The following is a 22,597-nucleotide window of genomic DNA, read 5'->3' as shown; positions in this document are numbered from 1 at the left end:
ATAATGCTTGCTTATGAGTCTTAACGTGTTTTATTAGATGCCTTAACTCCGGACTGGACTTTAAATATAGTACTTTTTCAATTGGTCTAAGTTCGTGAGGTTAGCGAATTCCGCTCCATCTATGTCAGCTAGTTGGACTGCTCCGCCAGGTAGGATGGTCTTTACAAAATATGGTCCTGTCCAGTTAGGCCGGAATTTTCCTCGAGGGTCCGTAGTAGGTGCGCGGACTTCTTTTAATACAAAATTTCCTTCTTTGATATTTCGAGGTTTGACTCTTTTATTGAATTGCCTTGCGATGCGCTTTTGATACACTTGCACGTGATGTAAAGCTCTCAACCTCCGTTCGTCTAAAAGGACGAGCTCGTCGTACCTAGCTTGAACCCAATCAGCTTCAAGTAGCTTGCTTTCTAGGACGATCTGGAGGGAGGGAATTTCCAACTCGATCGGTTGAACTGCTTCCATTCCGTATACCAAGGAGTAGGGTGTTACTCCAATGGAGGTGCGGATGGAGGTTCGATAGCCCCATAATGCGAAGTGTAACTTGTTGGGCCAATCCTTATAATTTTCGGCCATTTTTTCGATTATGACTTTAATATTTTTGTTGGCCGCCTCTACCGCGCCGTTCATTTGCGGCCTGTACGGAGAGGATTTATGGTGTTTGACATGATATTTTTCGAGCAGGTCTTGGACTTCGGCCCTAAACTAGGAACCTTGGTCACTTATGATTTCATGTGGAACCCCGTATCGACAGAATATGTTCTTTTCTAGGAATCGAGCGACATGTTTGGTCGTTAATTTTGCATAGGAGACTGCCTCTACCCATTTAGTGAAGTAATCAATTGCGACTAAAACGTACTCGTGTCCCCCTACGCCTGTTGGTGTTACCTTGCCGATTATATCTATACCCCAGGTGGAAAAGGGCCATGGAGAAGTGAAGGTGTATAGTTCTGAGGGAGGCAAATGGTTAAGGTTACTGAAGATTTGGCATTTTGGGCAAGTTTTTACAAAGTGATGGCAATCGGTTTCCATAGTGGTCCAATAGTACCCTGAGCGGGATATTTTTCGGGATAGCATTTTTCCGTTCATATGGGGTCCACACACGCCGTTATGGTATTCTTCCATTAGTCTTTGGGCTTGGTTTTGGTGGACACAAAGTAACTTGATTTTATTCGGCGTGTATTTGTACAGTTCTCCCAGAATTATGCTATATTGTGAAGCGAGGAGGCGTAGGGCCTTTTGTGCTCGCGGGGAGGTGTTTGGGGGGAATTCCCCACTTGTTTTGTAACGAAGGATGTCCGTGTACCATGGTTCTTCATCGGTGTTTTCAGGTTCGGAGTCTATGGCACAGCAATAAGCCGGCTCTTTCCTTCGCTCGACCCGAAGGGTCATTCCGTCCCATTCATTCGGGATGTTGAGCATTGAAGCTAGCTTCGCTAGTGCATCCGCGAATTGGTTGTCATCTCTTGGCAAGTACGTATACTCGATTTTTTCAAATTGCTCGACTATTTGGTCTAAGTGAGCTTGATATTTTGAGAGACTAGTGCTTCGGACCTTCCATCTTTTGGATATATGGTTGATTATTAGGGAAGAATCCCCGAAGACTTGTAGATGTTTGACTCCGAGGCTAACTGCGGCCTCTAGCCCAACTATGCAGGCCTCGTATTCGGCGGCGTTGTTTGTGACCTCGAAGTCAAGTTTGACGGAAATTGGTATATGGGCCCCTTCGGGACTGACTAGGAGAACTCCGACGCCGCATCCTTTCTGGTTGGACGCGCCATCGAAGTATAGTGTCCAATAGTCGTCTCGTATCATCAGAAGTTCCTCGTCGGGGAGGAGGTAAGCTTCCGTGGTTTCCTCATTCGTGGCATGCTCGGCCAGGAATTCGGCTACCGCTCTTCCTTTGATTGTTTTTTCTGGCATGAATTTTAGGTCGAATTCTGAGAGCATGACTAGCCACCTGGACAGGCGACCATTTAGGGCGGGCTTTTCGAACATGTATTTTAAGGGGTCTAGTTGTGACACTATATGAACAGTGTGGGCCAATAGGTAATGTCTGAGTTTTTTGGATACCCAGACGAGGGCGAGGCAGGTTTTCTCAAGTTCTGTGTATCTCGTCTCGTACTGTATGAACTTCTTGCTCAAGTAGTAAATGGCTCGCTCGGATCCATGTACACACTGTGAGAGCATAGCTCCCGCTGCAGTATCCGCGACGGTTAGGTATAGGCGTAAAGGGATTCCAGGCAAAGGCGGGGAGAGGACGGGCGGTTTGCTTAGGTATTCTTTAATTTTATCGAAGGCAGTTTGGCATTGTTCATCCCATTCGACCTTTTCTTCTTTTCTTAATTTTTTGAATATTGGCTCACAAGTCATAGTAAGCTTGGAAATGAACCTACTAATGTATTGCAGCTTTCCTAGGAAGCCCCTTATCTGTTTTTCAGTTTTTGGTGGGGGCATTTCGGTAATGGCTTTGATCTTAGATGGGTCAATCTCGATTCCTCGCGTACTAACAACATATCCTAGCAATTTTCCCGAGGTTACCCCGAACACACATTTTTGTGCATTTAGTCTCATTTTATATTTCAAGATTCAGGTGAAGAACTTTTTAAGTGCCGGGAGGTGACCGTGCCGGTCTTTAGATTTGACGATCATGTCGTCCACATAGACCTCGATTTCTTTGTGTATCATGTCATGGAATAACGTGGTGGCTGTTCTTTGATAGGTGGCCCCCGCGTTTTTCAAACCAAAAGGCATTACAGTGTAACATTATGTACCCCAAGGGGTAATGAAAGTTGTTTTTCCCATGTCTTCTTCTGCCATGAGTATTTGATTATATCCGGCGTACCCGTCCATAAAGGAGAGGAGCGCGTGCTCTGCGGTGTTGTCTACTAGTATGTCAATGTGAGGTAGAGGGAAGTCATCTTTAGGACTGGCTTTGTTGAGGTCTGAAAGTCTACGCACATTCGCACTCGTCCATCTTTTTTAGCTACGGGGACAATATTGGCCACCCATTCTGGGTAGTTGGAGACTTTTATAAAGCCGGCGTCTAATTGTTTAGTGACTTCTTCTTTTATTTTCAAGGCTATCTCTGGTTTGAACCGCCGTAGCTTTTGTTTTACTGGCGTCATTTTGGGATCTAGCGGAATTTTATGCTCAGCGATTTCTCGATCTATTCCTGGCATGTCTTTGTAGGACCACGTAAAGACACCCTCGAATTCCCGCAAAGTGGAGATTAGATCGGCCTTTTCAGTGGGAGTTAAGGTGAGGCCAATTTTAATAATTTTAGGATTTTCTTCTGTTCCAATATTTACCGATTTTGTGTCCTCAATTATAGGAGTTTTGAGTTCTTGTTCACTTACAGCTTTTATTAGTTCGGTATATTCCTCTTCTGGCTCTTTTTCGTGCTCATTAGTGGCGAGACATTCTGTATTATTACTCGGATTTTTAAGAGGCACATACTCAAAAGTTTTGTTTATCTTATTAAAGTCATGAAGCATTACATCAAAAAGATCTCCCGGAGTAGAGATTTCTGGGTCTAAACTATTTTTGGGAGGGGTTACAATTTTGCTAGGTTCGGACTCGGAGTCAGACTCGGATTCAGACTCTAATTCTTCGTACATCGGACCCTCTCCCGCATATATCTTGAACTTCATCCCACGAGCATTAGTCCATTTGAAAGTCTTGCGCCACCCTCGTTGGATTTGGTCATCTTTTGAGGGTGATGGAGCGATCAATTTAGTAGGATCGAACACTTCATCTTGGAGAGCTAATGCCATAATTTCTGTTTCTTTCTTCGCTCTTTTCTTTTCTAACCCAAACAATAGCCCGAAAGCATGTGAGTTGGGGAGCGTTTTTGGCATAGCATGATTCTTTGGGGCGAGTGGCCTTTGAGAACGTAAAGGGTCGTGTCCCAAAGCATGCATCTCTTGGGTTTGTGCGACCTCTAGGTATAGATGTTCGGGATATGCTTCTTCCATCGCGTTCCTTGATGGCTATCACGGGCAAGTACTCAGGGGCCCTGCATTATTGTTGTGGAGTAGGAGACACATTAGTTTGTTTCGTGAGTCAGTTTTTTAGACATTCTATGACTACCCTTAAGTCGGACTAGTATATTTGGACTGCTATGTGTGCACTTTGAACTCTTTATATTTTCGAAAATCTCTGCCCGTGTGACATTCATAATTATTTGCATGGTCGACTTTTAGTGTCGAGCATTGCCGTCGTAGGAGGCCTAACAACGACGCAAAGAGTTATTAATTTTTTCACGAGTCGCTTTTGATATCGAGTGCTTTTCTTACGCCCTCATAGCAATTCTTTTTATGAACATTTTTTTTACGCTACGTATTTTCCTTTCGCGCGGGCACAGAGGCTGCTGCGCCTGACAAGAAGGCCAAGCGAGGGGCGTGAGAAATTCTGCCGCCCAGCCATGGGCGTTGAAAATGCGTCCCTGGCTGGTTCTCGTTTTCTGTCTTCTGTTTATGCGACTTCGACTTGCGTGCTTGCCTAATAACATCCTTTACGCGTAGCAGCGTTCGTGGGATTCGTTACAGGCCATCCCGAGCGTCGCTTATTTTTGTGGCGATCATTCGGGTTTGCTGAACACGTGTTTCGGTATAACTCTTTGGCAAATTAGTCTATGAATGTTTGGGAAATTTTTAAGGTCGTTGGTTTTCTAGGATAATTTGTCACACACAATCACATATTTCGCTACACATAACTACATTACAAACATGGATTTGAAAATTAAGTATGTCACGTAGTTTATGATAGGCTTCTATGGGTAGTTTATTTGCGCCTGGCTTGGTACCGCTTCTATCGTAGATCCAACACATGCCCCGGTCGAGGTAATGTCTTCAACAGACGTATTTCGCCCAAGAGGCCAACCCGCAAGTGCAAGCCAAGGGGGCATGCAGGCGAGAGGGACCTAATGAGCGAGCGATTGGGTTCGGGATAGGTGTACTACCTGCACAAGTACCGAGTAGGCAACATGCGCGGCGTATGCACCCCCCTATTGGCGGAAAAAGGTATCCTTAGTCCCAACTCCCGAGGGAGCCGAGATTCGTTATGCAGTTCTGCCCGTTCACATTAATATGCTGATTTTCAGGTCATCCCAACTTGATGGGGAAATAAACGCGGGGTAGGATCTTTTCACCCTTCGGCTATTTTGATTACCTACAAGCACGAGTATTTCCTTCACTATCCCCAGTGGAGTCGCCACTGTGAGGGGGTCGAAAAAGCACGAGGCTAATGCGTGACCTCGTCCCTCGTGGGTGTGACGATTCTTTTTATTCAATCAAGTGTAATTGGATTTCCTGTGAGTTTACACCCAATTGACTAGTAGTATAGGAGTCGCCATTCAGTTTTTAACAACAATGAGAAAAACTGACAAAACCCGGTTATCGTGACATAAAGGGAGTGCAATTATGTTTGACCACGACGGCCGTAGGTTCCCTTGTGATCCCTGGTGTGGGGATCTCTCAACATACACCCGCAAGGTAGAGATTGAGGGTTCGGGGGACTGCAACTACCGAGAGGAGTACTTCGCTCGTTGATAACCCCAGAGGCAGGATATCCTTACTAGCTCAGCATAAATAATTGAAGGGACATGCGTTAACTATTAAACTAATCTGAGTTGATTTTAGCAATATGCAACATATAATACTAGATCGATCGCGATTATCTGATTTAGATTGCATTAAGGGACCTAGCATGATAATCCAATTTCCCAAAAATATTATATTTGTTAGGCGTGATAGAACAATCAGATTTAGTTAGTTTAACAGTTCATAAAAAGGGCGAGGAAAGCAATTAAATCATCGAAAAGGGACACATTACGACGCACCCTTGAGAGGTGCGTCACGGTTCTCAGAAAACTAACCACTTTGACTTTGCTATTTCTCCTTTTTATTTAACGAATCTCAATTATGGGACAGGATACGTTATGTTCGATTTATGGATCGATTGCGACAGAACGCGTGAACAATTTCGCAGCGTGAGGCTTAGGCTAAGGGTTGGAGTCAATACTTAGAATATGAATTGTGTGTTGTGTGTTCCTTTCACGTCGAATTTGGGGCTGTATTTATAGGGAAGAGTTCGTGGAAAGATAGAATTGCAGAGTTCTAATCCACAAAGAATTAGGAAAAAACACGTACCCAGGTATTTTCAGCGCCCAGAGCCAGGCGTTGAAAATAGGGTCTGGGATGTTTTCTTAGTCAGATTCGGATTCCTGAAATCCGTAGTGTTTGAGACTTAATCGATTCTTTTAGTGCGTATCAATTTCATGACGGAATGCGTCTGGGCCCGTTACGAACTCTAGGCTCGTTAGGATTTTAATTAATACGTAACTCTTATTTCCGAATCATATTAGGAATAGGATTCTCGCAGTTTTCTATCTCATTTAGGATTTATGTTGGAATGCAACACCTAATTCTGACAGGTTTCTATCCTTTATGATTTGCCACTTTTAGAAGCTACCTTTTACGGCAGTTACTATTTTTAGCAGGTTTCCATAAATAGCAGTTTTCTATAAATATCAGGTTTCGGGTGAAATGAAAAGGGGAATTGAGATTCGTTTATTTTGTAGGAGATGCGTTGTCAAGTGGAGATTTATGCTTTCATTATCGTACCTTTTCCTTTCGAGAATGGGGACAAAAGTAGGTGTCTACAGTTAGTAAGGTTAATGATATAACCTTACAACCTAGTTTCCAACACACACACAATTCATATTACTCAAACCCTAGAGACACAGAGAACCCTAATTCTCTCTGTGCCTCCAAAGTGAGTTCTTCCCAAAAGCAAAGTATCTTGACCAATTGTCTAAGCTACGATTATCAAGACGGATCTGATCATGTCGGTGAACCAAGTAGAGGAACGACAAGTGGAGTTCTTTGTTCGTGTTCGTTGACAGATTATTGTGGAAAACACGCTTCGAATGTAAGTTTGCTTAATCTGTGCTTTATACATGTTTCCTGGCTTTGGGGATTGTTCCGCACATGTTATTATGTTTAACTGTATTCCCCTACAGTGGTATCATGAGCCTTATGTATTCAAAGAATTAATTAGCATGATTATTATTGTTTTCGCATCTATCGAAATTTTGGATTTTTTTGTTGATTTTTCGGAATTTTTTACGAATTATTGGATGAATTGCGTATAATCAGGTCCGAAATCAAAAATCATCGCTTTTTCGATTTTTAAAACCCTAATCTGATGGAAAACGATTTTCTAAGATCAATTCATGTGAATAGAATTGCGAAAACAGGCCTCGAAGTATCGTTTTTGGGCGTTTTTGTTAATTTTTCATTAAAAATTAAAAGTGTCGGACAGTAATTCAATTAAAAGGTCAACCTAAACTACTCGGAATTGCTTGAAATTTTAACAAAATGTTGCTGGGTACATGCTTGATCTATGGTAAAAATTTCTTATTTTTCCGATTAGTATAAACCCTAATTTTGCCTTTCCCCAATTCGTAAAATTTGCAACCCTAATTGAATTTTAATTAATTTTGGTTTAATAATTCGGTTAATTGGGGAAGGGGGTATAATTTCATGGGTCAGTGGCTAATTTTAAAAATTATTGGATTAAAATTTTGAATGGTTTCGTTAATTTTAATCGCACTTAAACTAAATTATTAATAATCTGAAATTTAATTGTTAATGAACGATATAAAGTTTCGGATTTTATTAATTAAAAGTTCAAACTTTAAAGTTGATTCGATCGTTCTTGAAAGTTTGAATATTGTTAGCCCTTGATTTATTAATTTTACGAAATTGGATTGTCGTTAAAGTTTATTAAATCGTTAAAAATCGTTGTTTTTCGAAAATTAAATCGTAACTTTTTTTTTGAAAAATAAAATTAATGCAAGTTCGTGAATTAAATTTAATTTTAATTAATTTGGTCCGTTTTACGAACCAAAAACACGAACATGAGCATGGTGGAAGTATGGCTCGTCGAGCCATACGAGGCCATTGTGCGCGACCGAGCCATGCGACACGGGCAGCAGCAGCGATGATGTGTGCCTCGTGCGCGCTAGGCGAGGAAGGGCAGGCGAGGTAGCTTGCGGGGCTGCGACGAAGGGAGGCACAAGCCTTGCGACGTCGAGCACTCACGATGCACAACACGCAGCGTAGGGCAGCATCGCTGCGGGGACGAGCGCGCGCGAGCGATGGGGCGGGGTGCGCGAGCTCTTGCTCGTGTGCTCTTGGGCCTCACGCGAGGCGGGGCTGGGCGCAAGCCTATCCCAATCAAGCAATTGGATGTTTTTTTTTTAAATCGTTTAATTCGTTGGGCTTCGTATATTTGCATTAATTTGGGCTAACGGGATATTTAATTTAATATTTTATTTGCTTGGGCCGGGCCGCGAGTTTTAATTTAATATTTCATAATTAATTATCCGGAATAATTATTGGTTTGAGTGGGAGCCACTAAATGAAATTAAAATGAAATAATTATTTTAATTATTTCGTAGGTCGCATTATTTTAATTAAATTCAATTTTAATTAGAATAAAGTCTAAGGATTAATAATTTGGAAATGGATTAATCTTTTAGGACGCGTTTATGTGAACGTGAATTTTAATTAATTCACGTAAATACTTGCATATTAACATGGGCCATTCGTTTTAGCACACGAATGGATGAATGCGTAGAATATATATTTTATGCAATGCAGGTACTCCAAGTGACTAGTATGGCCAAATTTAGGATAGTTAAATACGGTCTGCGTACCGTTCTATCTTTGAATGTAAAGTTTTAAATATGGTCTGCATACCATGGAAATTTTGATGTAATTTTATTATTTTCAAGTATTTCTAAGTTTAGAACTTTAAGTTAGCATTTGAACGAAGATTCAAGACGATGCCAAGCTAACAAGGAGGTGATGAAGATTGGATGCTTCAAGACAAAAGTTTTGGGCCATACTAGATCACCATTTATTTATGAAATTTAATATATATATATATTATGCATGAATGTATGAATGTATGTATGCTTTGCATGAACAGGTTGTTTCCTATGAATCGATTAGTTTTGAGTTCACTAAATAATCGAACCAACATAGAAACAACTAGGTCCAAGTAATATTGAGTTTTAAAAATTGCCTTCCAAATCAACACTTACAAAAATCTAGGGATCTAAGATAGTAGGTTTACGCTAAAGCGAGGTGCTATTTTAGTTGACTTAGGTGGTAAGGCGTCCTAATGGAGCAAGTTGATTGTGGTTACAACTCAAACAACAATGGCATTAAGTTGTGGCAATGGGATAAATTATGGCATTAATTTATTAACCAAGAGTAATTTGGAGATTACTAGCAATAGGTTTTGCTTACCTAAAATCTTAAACTACTTAAGACATGCTAAAGCTGCTTAAGGATTTAGGACTTTTGGGGTCTTGGAATCGTTTCATTCATTTTGGACCATGTTTTTTCTTTTTGCATGAATGACATGTTTTTAATAGCTTTAATGATTGCATATTTTGCTTTTATTTCAAAGTTATTGAATTGTATGAATGGTTATTTATTGCAAATTCTTTTCGATTGTAGTAATCAAAAATGGCCGCAAACAATAACACTTTCAACTTGCGTTCAATTCTCGACAAAGAGAAGTTGAATGACAACAATTTCCTCGACTGGCAAAGGAACTTACAAATAGTTCTTATGCATGAGGAAAAAGAATATGTCCTTGAGGAAGAGTTACCGGAAGAGGCTGGGCCGGAGGTAACTCAAGCTGCCCTTAATCGTTGGATTCAGGCCAACAGGGATGTCAAATGTGTGATGCTTGCATCCATGAGTCCTGAACTTCAGAAAATGTTCATTAACTCGGATGCTTACCAAATCATCTCGGAGTTGAAGAACATGTTTCAGGACCAAGCCAGAATCGAAAGATTCGAGACTCAGAGGTTGATCCTTGAGACTAAGCTCAAGAAAGGAGAACCAGTGAGCCCACATGTTCTTAAAATTATTGGACTCTTTGAGAACATGAGAGCTCTAGATTCTGACGTCTCAAATGAAATGGCTATTGACATCATTCTCCATTCGCTTCATAATGGCTATGATCAGTTCAAGTTGAATTACAACATGAACAGCATGGAGAAATCTCTTACTGAGCTTCACGGTATGCTGAAAACCGCTGAAAAGACGCTCAAGCAAGAGAATAAGCATGATATGCTTATGGTGCGTAAGGGCAAGAACTTCAAGAAATCAGGCAAGAACAAGGGCAAGAAGGGTAAGGGCAAGGCTTCGCCCTCATCCAAGTCCAATGGCGCCGGTTCTGGTAAACAGAAAAGGGCGACTCGTTCTCCTGCCGACTCTGAATGCTTCTACTGCAAGAAGAAGGGGCATTGGAAGAGAGATTGCTTGAAGAAGAAGGAAGATGAGAAGAACGGGAACGTTGCTTCTACTTCAGGTATGTATGTTATACATTGTAATCTGGCTAATTCTACTTCTTGGGTATTAGATACTGGTTGTGGCTCACACTTATGTTCCAATTCACAGGGACTAAGGAGAAGTAGAAAGCTTGATAAAGGCGAGATGGATATACGCGTGGGAAATGGAGCACGGATTGCTGCATTAGCCGTAGGATCTTATTTTATTTCTTTGCCTAGTGGGTTTGTTTTGGAACTAGAAAACTGTTACTATGTTCCTAGTATCACCAGAAACATCATTTCTGTTTCAAGTTTGGATTCTAAAGGTTTTAGTTTTCAATTTAAAGACAATAGTTGTTCTTTTTCTTTGAATGGAATGTTTTATGGTTCAGCACAACAAGAAAACGGTCTTTATGTGCTAGATACGAGCAAACACATTTATAACATAAATACCAAAAAGGCTAAAACTGGTGATTCGGATCTCACATTTCTGTGGCATTGTCGATTAGGCCATATAAACATAAAGCGCATGGAATTACTTCAACGGAAAGGAATTCTAGAATCATTCGACTTAGAGAAGATTGATCAATGCGAATCTTGTTTACTTGGCAAAATGACAAAGCAACCTTTCTCAAAGGTGGGAGAAAGAGCAAGCGAACTACTAGGGCTAATACATACGGACGTATGTGGGCCTATGAGTACGAAAGCTAGAGGTGAGTTCAGCTATTTCATAACGTTTACGGACGACTTCAGTAGATATGGCTATATTTACTTAATGAAGCACAAGTCTGAATCGTTTGAGAAATTCCGAGAATTTCAAAATGAAGTAGAGAATCAACATGGCAAGAAAATCAAAGCTCTAAGATCGGATCGAGGAGGTGAATATCTTAGCCCAAGTTTGATGACCATCTAAAAGAATGCGGTATTCTTTCTGAATTGACTGCTCCGGGGACACCTCGATGGAATGGAGTGTCGGAACGGAGAAATAGGACCTTACTCGATATGGTCAGGTCAATGATGGGTCAGGCCGAACTTCCTTTACAGTTCTTGGGACATACGTTGCAAACTGCAGCACTCACACTGAATCGTGCTCCGTCAAAAGCTGTTGAAAAGACTTCATACGAATTATGGACTGGGAAACTTCCAAAGTTGTCTTTTCTGAAGATTTGGGGTTGCGAAGCATATGTCAAGCGATTAATTTCCGACAAGCTACAACCCAAATCTGACAAATGTTTCTTCGTTGGGTATCCAAAAGAAACTATGGGGAATTATTTCTACAACAAGTCAGACAACAAGGTATTCGTTGCTCGTGACGGTGTCTTTTTGGAAAGAAATCATATTTCCAAATTGACAAGTGGGAGAATAATAGACCTCGAAGAGATTCGAGACGAACAACGAACTCGGAACTCTTTAGAAGCAGTTCAAGTTGATGAACCTCCAAGGTCTTTAGAAGAGCCAGTGGGAGTAGTTCCTCAAAATGTTGTTGCCCCTCGTAGGTCAAATAGAACTATTTTTCAGCCGGATAGATGGACAGGCGTCCTCTTGACTGAAAACTTAGACGTTCTCATATTGGATAGTGATGAACCTTTGACTTACAAGCAAGCTATGACGAGCCCAAGCTCCATTAAATGGTTAGAGGCCATGCAATCTGAAATAGACTCCATGTCTGAAAATCAAGTCTGGGATTTGGTTGATTTGCCGGATGGGTTCACACCTATCGGATGCAAATGGGTCTTCAAGTTGAAGAAAGACAAAGATGGAATTGTATACATATACAAGGTTAGATTGGTAGCAAAAGGTTACAGGCAAGTTCACGGCGTTGACTACGATGAAACCTTTTCTCCAGTCGCGATGCTTAAGTCTATTCGGATAATCCTTGCGATTGTCGCTTTTCCTGACTATGAAATATGGCAAATGGATGTCAAAACTGCCTTCTTGAACGGTGTTCTTGAAGAGACTGTGTTCATGACACAGCCGGAGGGTTTTGTCGATCAAAAGAACCAAGGAAAGGTATGCAAGCTTAAGAAGTCCATCTACGGACTAAAGCAGGCATCAAGGAGTTGGAATAAACGATTTGATGAAGCAGTCAATAAGTTTGGCTTCATCAAGAATCAGGCGAATCTTGTGTATACAAGAAGGTCAGTGGGAGTAAAATTGCATTCCTAGTCTTGTATGTTGACGACATACTGCTTATTGGAAACGACATTCCTATGTTGGAGTCTGTAAAGACTTGGCTCGGGAAGTGTTTCCCAATGAAGGACTTAAGAGAGGCATAGTACCTATTGGGCATCAAGATCTATAGGGATAGATCTAAGAGGATGATTGGACTAAGCCAAAGCACTTACATTGACAAAGTGCTAGCTAGGTTCAATATGATGGAAGCCAAGAGAGGCCATCTACCCATGTCACATGGCGTATATCTAAGCAAGAATCAGTGTCCCAAAACATCTGATGAGCGTAGAAAGATGAGTGGAATTCCATATGCTTCGGCTATTGGATCCATCATGTATGCTATGATTTGTACAAGGCCGGATGTTTCGTTCGCACTCAGTGCAACGAGCAGGTACCAGTCAGAACCAGGTGAGGCGCATTGGACTGCTGCCAAGAACATCCTAAAGTACCTGAAAAGGACTAAGGATCAATTTCTGGTTTGTGGTGGTACAGATGAGTTGATTGTTAAGGGCTATACGGACGCAAGCTTTCAAACCGACAGAGATGATTTCATATCACAGTCTGGGTTTGTGTTCTGCCTCAACGGCGGAGCAGTAAGCTGGAAAAGTGCTAAGAAAAGCACTATTGCGGATTCTACAACTGAAGCCGAGTACATTGTTGCCTGAGAAGAAGCAAAGGAAGCTGTTTGGATTCGGAAGTTCATCGAAGAACTTGGTGTTTTCCCCTCCATTAAAGGACCAATGGCTTTGTATTGCGACAATAGCGGAGCCATTGCCCAGGCAAAGGAGCCTAGGAGCCACCAGAAGTCCAAGCACGTACTGCGGCGATTTCATATACTTCGAGAGATCGTTGAAAGAAAGGAAATCGAGATTTGCAAGGTTGGAACTGACGACAACGTCGCGGATCCATTGACTAAACCGTTGCCACAAGTGAAACACAACGCACATGTAGCAACCATGGGAATCAAGCATGTTGGAGAATGGCTTTGATTTTCTAAGTATTATTTTAGAACATCTGTTAGATCTATGTTTAAAACAATTGGTTTAACCATTTCATATTTATGAAATTTATTTATTTCATATTCATTTAATTGTTGTTTAGAATTAAATGATAAGTCCATGTGATTCAAATCATTCAAATGGGATGTCAAGATGGATTCTTTGACAAAGAAACACCCATAAGTGAACTTGAATATTGAAGTCACAAAGGATCCCTAATCCAGGTCATTGAAAGGTGGATGACCAATGACTAATGAAGATTAGATTGCAAGTAGATTACTTAGTTTTGTTTCTTGAACTAGAGTGACTGGATGTCAGAATCTTTTGCATAGATACTTATTGGATCTTGTATCGGATTGACCATGAGAACGCTTTAAGAGATTAAAGTCATGTCATAGGTAGTTCTCATTAATGGTGATTAGAAACCGTTCCTCAGAACATGAGCGATTATGTCTGCTCGTTTGAGAATTAGTTCGCTTTGATACTAGCTAAACATCGCACCGTAAAAGGAGGCTATAAAAGTAGTTATTGGGCGTACTATGAATCAAAGTGAGTGTTCATAGATTGCAAGAATGGATTGTCCTCCTATCTTTGATAGGATATGGTGTTGTTGTGTAACAAGGCGTCTCGGTGAGTTAGATACTGTAAAATGCATGGCCGTGCTCATAATGGTTAGGCTTAACCTTCTGCAAAAGTTTGACAGTTGAACTCTGTAATCCGAGAAACACTTCTGGACCTAATAAGGATGGCTTGGATCTTACCTTATGTTCAGTAAGTAACACTAAGTGACAAAGGAATGTGGATGCACACTTGTCTGAATGACAAGTGGGAGATTGAAGGAAATATGTCCTTCACCCAAGGTGCATTAAGTCTAATACCAAGGTTCAGATTAATTGCGAACAATTAATTCAGTGAGATCAAGTGATCGGAACAGCTAGCTGGAGCAATGCTTCCGATCAGTGAGTTCTAATGGATATTGAACTCACAACTTACTCTTGACTGAACCTACAAGGTCACACCAATGACACGTAACAGATCACCGGATTAAATGAATCGGAAATTCATTTAATAGCTTTTCGGGAATTAGTTGGAAACGTATTATACGATACGACCTTTGTCGGAATCGTATATCGTATCGCGAATATTCGTAAGCTGGGCGACACGAATAAATCGTATCGTACGACGGTGATTCGTCGTATACAAAACGATAAATAATATATCGGAAATATATTAAATCGCGAATACGAATGGTATCGGAGTTGCCGGCCCGTCGAGCCAAGCACGTAAGCGTGCAAGGCCGAACAAGCCAGCAAGCTCGCGAGCCAAGGCAAGCGAGGCAAGCCCATTGGGCACGAGCACGCAGCAGCAAGCAATAGCGCAACAGCAGCGACGAGCGAGCAAGGCCCACGGCCCAGCTGCTCGGCGCGCGCGCTGTGGGCTTCTGCCTGCAGTGTGTCGCTGGGCGCGCGGGCGTGTGTCCGTTGCTTGGCTCGCACGGCTTGCTTGCCGGCCTTGCTTCTTGCTTGGTCGGTTAGTAAGGTTAATGATATTACCTTACAACCTAGTTTCCAACACACACACAATTCATATTACTCAAACCCTAGAGACACAGAGAACCCTAATTCTCTCTGTGCCTTCAAAGTAAGTTCTTCCCAAAAGCAAAGTATCTTGACCAATTGTCTAAGCTACGATTATCAAGACGGATCTGATCGTGTCGGTGAACCAAGTAGAGGAACGACAAGTGGAGTTCTTTGTTCGTGTTCGTTGACAGATTATTGTGGAAAACACGCTTCGAATGTAAGTTTGCTTAATCTGTGCTTTATACATTTTTCCTGGCTTTGGGGATTGTTCCACACATGTTATTATGTTTAACTGTATTCCCCTACACACACATACACATATATACATGTTCTAAAATTTCTTGCTCATGTTCTAAATTAATTCAAGCATGTTCTAAAATTATTAAGCATGTTAAATATTCAAGCATTCTGAATTTATCCAAACATGTTATAACTTTATTCAACCGTGTTTCAAAATTTATTCAAGCATGTTCTTAATTTATTCATGCATATTCTAAATTTATTCATGCATGTTCTAAATTTATTCAAGCATGTTGTAACTTTATTCAACAGTGTTCTAAATCCATTAAAGCGTGTTATAAATTTATTTAAGCATGTTCTAAATGTATTCAAGCATGTTCTAAAATTTATCAAAACATGTTCTAAATTTATTGCAAATATTCAGAAATTGACAAAAAAAGACGAGTGAATAAATTTTAGTAATTATGTCTAATTTTAAATTGAAAATCGAAAAAAAAATTAATGATTGTGCTTGAATAAATTATGATGCAGACAAAGATATTTAAAGGTATACAGAAGAAGTTTATGATTGCTTCCGACTTTGCCGTTGCTGCCACCATTGATGGTTCGAAGAGATAGGATTCGCTGCCTTGCTCAGCACCACCACAGACCGGCGAATCACGAGAAATCAGCAATAACACCGGCGAATCATGAGAAATCACCAAATCTAATTCACGGATCTGATTCGCGGCCACCAGAAACACTGGCGAATCACCAACACTGATCCGTGGTACTGATGGCAGCCACCAGTAACACCAGCGATCTTTGGTTCAATTTCGAAAAGATCTTTGAAAATCCGATTTTGATTTCAAAGAATCTATTGAAATCGGTTTAAATATTGGAATTGTGAAATCGATTGAAATCGATTTCGATTTCAAAGAATTGATGAGAATTGCTGAATTGAATTTGTGTTCACCTGATTCGATTTCAGACTGAATTGAATTGAACCACAACCACCGCCATTTTTTGTTCGATTTCAGATTCAGCGACTGCTGCGAGTGGCGAGCAACGGCGAGTGGAGAAGCAAGAGACGAGCAGCGACGGTGGCGGCGACGACCATCAGCGGCGGATCAGCAAGAGAAGTGTTCGAAAAGGAGAGAGAGAGGGGGAATGAAGAGAGAGAAAGAGCGCCGGACATATGAATAAATACGGTGAAAGAATAATTAAATTGGGGTATTTGTTTATAAAATTTACGAAAATACCGTTACCATATAGTGTTCTTACCGTAAGAAAGTGTTCTCACCATAAAAAGTGTTCTTACGAGCCTTTCTCTCTCTCTCCTCTAACGAGAAGATCCTTATAATGGGAAGAATGAGAAAAGATCACGTTCGTACACTCGATATAATCCGACGGTTGACGTGATGACCGTGCAACACAACGACATCAAGTCATTAAATGCAGAAAAAAATATCAGACCCACCCCCACCTTTTCTCTCTCCTCCAATTTATACCTCCACAGTTAACCTTCCTTCTTCTTCTTTCAATGGCAGCAACAAACTTAATTCGTAAAACATAAACCCCCCTCCCACATATTTTCTCTCTCCTGTTTTCTCTACCTCCCATGAAAATCACCTATTTTCTCTATCCATCTCGTCATTTGAAAAAAATCATCTAATTCTTTTTATTTGTTGCTGAAAATTTCATTTACATATTTCAATCTCTATTTTGTGGTGTTCCAGTTTCAATCAATTTTTTCATCACTTTGTCGATTGATTTGTTTGATTGTGGATTTTGATGGTGTGTTCAGCGACCGTAACTCGATAATGGTAAGCGAGTTAGCTGAGATACAAGAGTTACGGACGGTGGATTGATGAAATTGGGGACTTTTAGGTAGCCGCGCGATCTGAGAGGAGAGACAGGAAGGAGGTGGAAGAAGAAGGGATAAGAAAACTTGTTCATTTTGTGTAGTTTTGTTCAAATGAAAAAGAAAATCCAATTTGTTCTTCTGTATTTTGATTAAGTTTGAGTATTTTCTTTGAAATTTATCGTATAATTTGTGTTTACCTTATTTTAAAATTGGTGTAAAATGAAGAGGAGGGAGGAATAAGAAGAACAATACTACCTCCGTCCCGGAATACTTGACCTGTTTTCCTTATCGGGCCGTCCCTTAATACTTGACCTGTTTCTTAAGATGGAAATATTCTAACAATATTATATTATTTTTCACTTCACCCCTATTAACCCACCTACCCCATACTCCATACAAAAAATAATTAAAAATTCAACCCCTACTCTCCCCCAATCCCACCTCTTAACCCACCTCCCACTAATTACATTAAAATAATACCCCACTATCAACTACTACCTATTAAACTAAATAAGTCAATTCAAATCCCTTAAACTCTGTGCCGGTCAAACCGGGTTGAGTATTCCGGGACGGAGGGAGTAGTAAGAAGGAGGAAGACAAAGAGCTTGAAAGTTTTGCTCATTTCAAAATAAATTTTAGATGAGCAAAAAAAAACTAAAATGAGCAAAAAAAAAAAGTTTACATGAGCAAAAAAAAGGGAAATGAGCAAAAAAAAAATATTTGAATGAGCAAAATAGGAGTGAAATGAGCAAAAAAAATATTTGCTCATTTACCCACAGTGAGTAAAAGTTTTAAATATTGACAAACACGAACTTTAAAATTTTAAAAATGAGCAAAAATATTTGCTCATTTGTGTAAACGATTAAAAATGAGCAAATTTTTTTGCTCATTTGTGTAAACTATAAAAAAAATGAGCAATTTTTTTAAATGTAAAGTAATGTGAGATTTTAAAATATTTGCTCATTTAGACAGAATGAGCAAAAGTTTTCAATATTAACAAATCCGTACTTTAAAATTTGCTCAGTTGCAATAAATGTGCTCATTTAAAGTAATAAAAAATGAGCAAAAAATAATAAGTTTTATTAATTTTGTATAAACTATAAAAAATGAGCAAATTTATTGAATGTTAAGTAATCTGAGATTTTAAAATATTTGCTCATTTAGACGCAATGAGCAAAAGTTTTGAATATTAACAAATTCTAACTTTAAAATTTGTTCATTTTCTTGTAACTATAAATGTTCAAAAAATTTATACACACTAAATAAACCGATCCATGATCCTTCCAAGAAAAATAAGAATAGTTAGTTATTCTTATTTCTTGAAACATAATAGCTCAAAACGAACATGAACTATAAGAACTTAATAGTTAATATTGAAAAATATTTGCTCAATTTGTGTAAAATATATAAAATAAGCAAAAATATTTGCTCATTTAGACACAATGAGCAAAAAATTTCAATATTAACAAATCTGAACTTTAAAATTTTAAAAATGAGCAACAATATTTGCTCATTTGCGTAAACTATAAAAAATGAGCAAATTTATTTTCTTATTTAGACACGATGAACAAAAGTTTTCAATATTAACACATTCGAACTTTAAAATTTTTAAAATGAGCAAAAATATTTGCTCATTTGTGTAAACTATATAAAATGAGTAAATTTATTTGCTCATTTTGACACGATGAGCAAAAGTTTCCAATATTAACCAATCTGAACTTTAAAATTTTAAAAATGAGCAAAAGTAGTTGCTCTTTTGTGTAAACTATAAAAATTGAGCAAATTTATTTGCTTATTTAGAAACAATGAGCAAAGTTTTGAATATTAACAAACCTGAACTTTAAAATAATAAATAATGAGCAAAAATATTTGTTCATTGTGTAACGTATGAAAAATAAGCACTTTTTTTTAATGTTAAGTAATCTAAGATTTTAAAATATTTGCTCATTTACCCACAATGAGTAAAAGTTTTAAAAATTGACAAACACGAACTTTAAAATTTTAAAAATGAGAAAAAATATTTGCTCATTTGTGTAAACGATTAAAGATGAGCAAATTTTTTTGCTCATTTGTGTAAATTATAAAAATAATGAGCAATTTTTTTAAATGTAAAGTAATGTGAGATTTTAAAATATTTGCTCATTTAAACACAATGAGCAGAAGTTTTAAATATTAACAAACCCGAATTTTAAAATTTTAAAATGAGTAAAAATAATATTCGCTCATTTGTGTAAACTATAAGAAATGAGCAAAAATATTTGCTCATTTGTGTAAACTATAAAAAATGAGCAAATTTTTTGAATGTTAAGTAATCTGAGATTTTAAAATATTTGCTCATTTAGACACAATGAGCAAAAGTTTTGAATATTAACAAATTCGAACTTTAAATTTTAAAAGATGAGCAAAAATAATTGCTCATTTGTATAAACTATAAAAAATGAGCAAATTTATTGAATGTTAAGTCATATGAGATTTTAAAATATTTTTTCATTTAGACGCAATGAGCAAATTTTTTGAATATTAACAAATTCGAACTTAAATAAAGGCCTCCAATAATAATAGTAAGCTTTGCAGACTACATAGTTCTATTCATTACATATATATTAAAATATGTACAAACATCAATATATTTGGATTTTGGAATGAAAGATATGTTGGTTACAGTCCTTAATCCGAGTTCTTCTAGAAAAGCTCTGATAGCCGGCAGACACTACAGATAACCGTCATCTGAGAGTGACAAGCAGAGCATAACTTCCATTTGGTTCATAGTTTTGAGGCCTTGAGGTCATCTCCAACTCGGAAAAGAACCAAGTTTTGGTGGTTATATGACAAGACACATCCCGAGTTGTATGAGTCGATTACATGCCAAGAGGTCCGACACCTAAATGAAAAGATGAGTTTGAGTTTGTTTCACCAGATAAATTGTACTTCACAATTTTGAATGTCTGCTAGACTTTTACAAGACTATAGGAGAGGTGATCATTTGTTTGTACATATCAAAGTTACCTGACATGGGCATTGGTGGTGGCATTGGAGGTCTCCTCGGAAATGGCCGTTTTCCCTCAATGTCAACAGCTACAACATCAGATGTAAGAAATGTCTTAGCCACAGATGTTGCATGCTCCAAGCAGCACCTAACCACCTGCTCGCCCATTTGAGAGGAAAACATCAAAAATTATCATCAGTAGTAATTCATGGTACTTCTTTTGAATCTTTTTCCATGGAAGTTACTCTTTATAAAAGTAGTAATTCATCATGAAGCTAAAGCGTAATATTTTGAATATGTTCGGATGTTCCATGATCCAAGAACAAAATAAAATTTGGACTGTATATACCTTTGTAGGATCTATAATCCCATCGTCCATTAGATCCTGATAACAGTTACTTGCAGCATTTTACCCGTATCTCAAGTATCATTTGCAAGCACCTGCAAAAAAAATTCATATTATTAAATTCAAATTTTAACCAAGATGTCCACAAATTTTGTACAGAACAGAAAACAGCAGGACCTTCTGTACAACCACAATGCCACTAACACCTGCATTTTCCGCTATCTTTCTTATTGGGTAGAAGGCCAAAGCCCGTCTGAAGATCTCTGCTCCAATCTGTATGAAAAAAACTTATAAACATATGCCAAGAAATGCTCGTGGGAACCTGAAATGAATGATTCACTTTATATACACTCTTCATTTATAGTTGTGGCAAACATTCTGAAGTTGCAACCATAACTAAGTTTATTTTATACATCTTTACTCCATTAATTGTCCTACATCATATGCTATTCAAAACATTTTACCCACTTCAGAAAAATCACAATTTAGGCAACTCAGGGAAGGCATTTATATCATATCCATCAACTACAGAATCCATGTGCTTATTCTATAAAAAACAAGGCAGAGCAGTTTTCCAATTTTAAAGATGAACATAGAAACAGGGAAGGTGAATGCTGCATTCTATACCTGTTGCTCCTCATTTATCTAGCTGCTCTTTGATTTCATCAATCTTCAAGGACAAACGTAAAAGGGTACATCCACCACCAACTACTACACCTTCTTCAATAGCCGCCTGCAAAATGTCATTTCGGGAGGTTAGAGACACAATCACAAGACTTAATGACAAATCTCAAAGGTAGTTCAGAACTACAAGATGCTAGAATAACAAATGGCTAGGATTTGGTTCGGGTCTTTTTAGCCTAACAACAAAAAATAATAAGTTTTACATTTTTCTTATACCTATTTGTTTTGGTAGATATTCTTTTCTTACGCTACCTTGGTGTGCAAAATCACGCTGTTTTTCTTGTCATATCTTATTTCTTCCGCTGTTAGGCCTTCTACAAGAAGAAATTAGTCTTTCTCCATGAATCATCTTTCAAGCTATAAAGCATGACTTCACTCTCAAAAGAACCCGTTCTGTAACCATCACCACACTGAATAACACTCACACATTTATCAACACCTAAATTTGCTCATTTGCACAAATGAGTAATTATATTTTTCTCATTTGGAATGAGCAAATTTTTCAGTTCAATAAGCTTCAAAGTACATTCTAAAAAGTATTTGCTCATCCGTGTCAACAATCAGAAATGAGCAAACAATTGCGGAAAGAAACAAAACCAGACAACATTCAACATCCACATTTCAAACATTTGAGAAGCTTCAAATTAATCAATTTAACTAAACAATACTGTAATTATCAACACAAAATCAAAGGAAAGAACTATCAACAACATACTCAATTGCAGCAAATTTCGACAGGAACTACAACCCTAAAATTTAATAAAACCCTTAAATTTTAATAAAACCCAAAATTAACTCACAATAGGAGAAGGCGTAGATATGGTGGCGGTCAGAGATCGAAGGGCGGCGCGGTGGATGATGGAAGCGTGAAGATGGTGCCGGCGCGGTGGTTGCAGTTGTTGAGGAGATGGTGGCGGTAGGGAGAGAGAATCGAGAAGGGCAGGAACAATGGAGGAGAGAGAATAAGGAGCTCTTGAGAGGAAACTGGCGACGAGAGACTACAGAGAACAGGGAACAATGGAAGTCAGGAGAGAGAAAATAGTCAGGAGAGAAAAACAGTGAAACAAGAAACTGCCGAATTTATTTTTGCAATATTTACGATAATGCCATTACTAAAATGCGGTAGGGGTGGTGCGATCTGATCACAACGAACGCACGAGATTGCTTCTCATTCTTCTCATTTTAACCTCCCTTCTTATTTGAGTGCAAATCTATATATATAATATAGTTTTTTCATTTGAATAAAAATTATTTCTTCAAAATCACTAATAATGTATAAATTAATCATTTAACCCTTTAAAATATTTATCTATCAACTTTTTATTTTTATAATATAAAAGTTACAAAAAAGTAGGTTAAAATTACAAAAAAACTGCAAAAAAGTTACCTTG

At 38.6% G+C, this 22,597-nt stretch overlaps 1 long non-coding RNA gene across 4 annotated transcripts; it reads right to left on the bottom strand.

Moving 5' to 3' along the window:
* Positions 1-19,678: 19,678 nt before the first annotated feature.
* Positions 19,679-22,253, bottom strand: LOC110778207 (uncharacterized). 4 transcript variants are annotated; one of them, XR_008920940.1, is made up of 7 exons: positions 22,007-22,253; positions 21,423-21,599; positions 21,150-21,255; positions 20,700-20,795; positions 20,526-20,617; positions 20,197-20,332; positions 19,679-20,071 (listed from the first exon to the last, which is right to left on the bottom strand). It is a non-coding gene; the product is annotated as an uncharacterized lncRNA (long non-coding RNA). The 4 variants fall into 4 exon arrangements; XR_008920938.1 differs by having other exon boundaries at positions 19,681-20,071; positions 21,423-21,520; XR_008920941.1 differs by having other exon boundaries at positions 19,682-20,071; positions 21,459-21,520.
* Between the last annotated feature and the right edge of the window lie 344 nt (positions 22,254-22,597).

This window comes from Spinacia oleracea, chromosome 5 (assembly GCF_020520425.1).
Source record: "Spinacia oleracea cultivar Varoflay chromosome 5, BTI_SOV_V1, whole genome shotgun sequence".
Classification (NCBI taxonomy): Eukaryota; Viridiplantae; Streptophyta; class Magnoliopsida; order Caryophyllales; family Amaranthaceae; genus Spinacia; species Spinacia oleracea.
The sequence above is the reverse complement of the archived record's forward strand: the minus strand, read 5'-3'. Positions and strand labels throughout refer to the sequence as shown.